Here is a 2,500-nt window from a genome sequence, read left to right on the forward strand (position 1 = left end):
GCGTGGTCCAGGAATTTTATCCGTGGACCGCAATGTGCGTTCGAAATGTCGATGTTCATGTGTCCTGCAGTTCACACGTTGACGCGCAATTAGCTGCGTTCTTCATCGACCCACGAGCCAAGTGATCCACCGTTCAGGGTAATCATATACAATTTACAATTTTTTTCTTTGTATTTAAAAATGCTCCTTGTTCTTTGCTTTAAAAATATTCGATGTTCGCACCTCCGACCAGCGTATCGACGGAGGATTGAACGCGCCATATCGACGACAAAAGTTTCTTTTTGTTTCCTGAATGACGGAAAACCATCGTTCGACGGCCGGGCGTACAGTACATTCAAAAGCCTTTGCGCGTGGCTGCGACCAAACGGGTATAATACACCCGTATATTCTTGGTTCCGAACAGTAACTTCACGCGCAATCGGGCGAACGCACGCGGCAGCGCCCATCGGTTGCTCGATGAAATCGATGCGATAAACTACAGCCTTCTCGGCTGGTCGTCGTTAGTCGCGCGAGCAACGGATGGCCGCACAATCGACGCGTCGTCGTTTGCGATTATTCGCCTCACGTTAGCCATGAGTATGTATATTATTCATTTACGAACGAACGCGGCAGCGTCCATCGGTTGCTCGATGAAATCGATGCGATAAACTACAGCCGTCTCGGCTGGTCGTCGTTAGTCGCGCGAGCAACGATGGCCGCAAAATCGACGCGTCGTCGTTTGCGATTATTCGCCTCAAGTTAGCCATGAGTATGTATAACATTCATTTACGAACGAACGCGGCAGCGTCCATCGGTTGCTCGATGAAATCGATGCGATAAACTACAGCCGTTTCGGCTGGTCGTCGTTAGTCGCGCGAGCAACGATGGCCGCAAAATCGACGCGTCGTCGTTTGCGATTATTCGCCTCAAGTTAGCCATGAGTATGTATATTATTCATTTACGAACGAACGCGGCAGCGTCCATCGGTTGCTCGATGAAATCGATGCGATAAACTACAGCCGTTTCGGCTGGTCGTCGTTAGTCGCGCGAGCAACGATGGCCGCAAAATCGACGCGTCGTCGTTTGCGATTATTCGCCTCAAGTTAGCCATGAGTATGTATATTATTCATTTACGAACGAACGCGGCAGCGTCCATCGGTTGCTCGATGAAATCGATGCGATAAACTACAGCCGTTTCGGCTGGTCGTCGTTAGTCGCGCGAGCAACGATGGCCGCAAAATCGACGCGTCGTCGTTTGCGATTATTCGCCTCAAGTTAGCCATGAGTATGTATATTATTCATTTACGAACGAACGCGGCAGCGTCCACCGGTTGCTCGATGAAATCGATGCGATAAACTACAGCCGTCTCGGCTGGTCGTCGTTAGTCGCGCGAGCAACGATGGCCGCAAAATCGACGCGTCGTCGTTTGCGATTATTCGCCTCTGGCTATCCGTGAGTATGTATAATATTCATATACGAACGAACGCGGCAGCGCCCATCGGTTGCTCGATGAAATCGATGCGATAAACTACAGCCTTCTCGGCTGGTCGTCGTTAGTCGCGCGAGCAACGATGGCCGCAAAATCGACGCGTCGTCGTTTGCGATCATTCGCCTCAGGCTATCCGTGAGTATGTATAATATTCATTTACGAACGAACGCGGCAGCGTCCATCGGTTGCTCGATGAAATCGATGCGATAAACTACAGCCGTTTCGGCTGGTCGTCGTTAGTCGCGCGAGCAACGATGGCCGCAAAATCGACGCGTCGTCGTTTGCGATCATTCGCCTCAGGCTATCCGTGAGTATGTATAACATTCATTTACGAACGAACGCGGCAGCGTCCATCGGTTGCTCGATGAAATCGATGCGATAAACTACAGCCGTCTCGGCTGATCGTCGTTAGTCGCGCGAGCAACGATGGCCGCACAATCGACGCGTCGTCGTTTGCGATTATTCGCCTCAGGCTATCCGTGAGTATGTATAACATTCATTTACGAACGAACGCGGCAGCGTCCATCGGTTGCTCGATGAAATCGATGCGATAAACTACAGCCGTCTCGGCTGATCGTCGTTAGTCGCGCGAGCAACGATGGCCGCACAATCGACGCGTCGTCGTTTGCGATTATTCGCCTCAGGCTATCCGTGAGTATGTATAACATTCATTTACGAACGAACGCGGCAGCGTCCATCGGTTGCTCGATGAAATCGATGCGATAAACTACAGCCGTCTCGGCTGATCGTCGTTAGTCGCGCGAGCAACGATGGCCGCACAATCGACGCGTCGTCGTTTGCGATTATTCGCCTCAGGCTATCCGTGAGTATGTATAACATTCATTTACGAACGAACGCGGCAGCGTCCATCGGTTGCTCGATGAAATCGATGCGATAAACTACAGCCTTCTCGGCTGGTCGTCGTTAGTCGCGCGAGCAACGATGGCCGCACAATCGACGCGTTGTCGTTCGTTTGCGATTCGCTTCAGGCTACCCGTAAGGATGTATATTATTTTATTACTTCCTCGCCG

The 2,500-nt window shown here is 51.3% G+C and overlaps 1 non-coding gene across 1 annotated transcript in view; it reads right to left on the reverse strand.

The window, feature by feature from the left end:
• Positions 1–141, reverse strand: part of LOC143350867 (5.8S ribosomal RNA) — a 155-nt gene extending 14 nt beyond the window's left edge. The window contains exon 1 of the ribosomal RNA XR_013081312.1: positions 1–141. This exon is cut by the window's left edge and continues 14 nt beyond it. This is a non-coding gene — a ribosomal RNA (5.8S ribosomal RNA).
• Positions 142–2,500: the final 2,359 nt, after the last annotated feature.

Source organism: Colletes latitarsis, unplaced genomic scaffold (genome assembly GCF_051014445.1).
Source record: "Colletes latitarsis isolate SP2378_abdomen unplaced genomic scaffold, iyColLati1 scaffold0042, whole genome shotgun sequence".
Classification (NCBI taxonomy): Eukaryota; Metazoa; Arthropoda; class Insecta; order Hymenoptera; family Colletidae; genus Colletes; species Colletes latitarsis.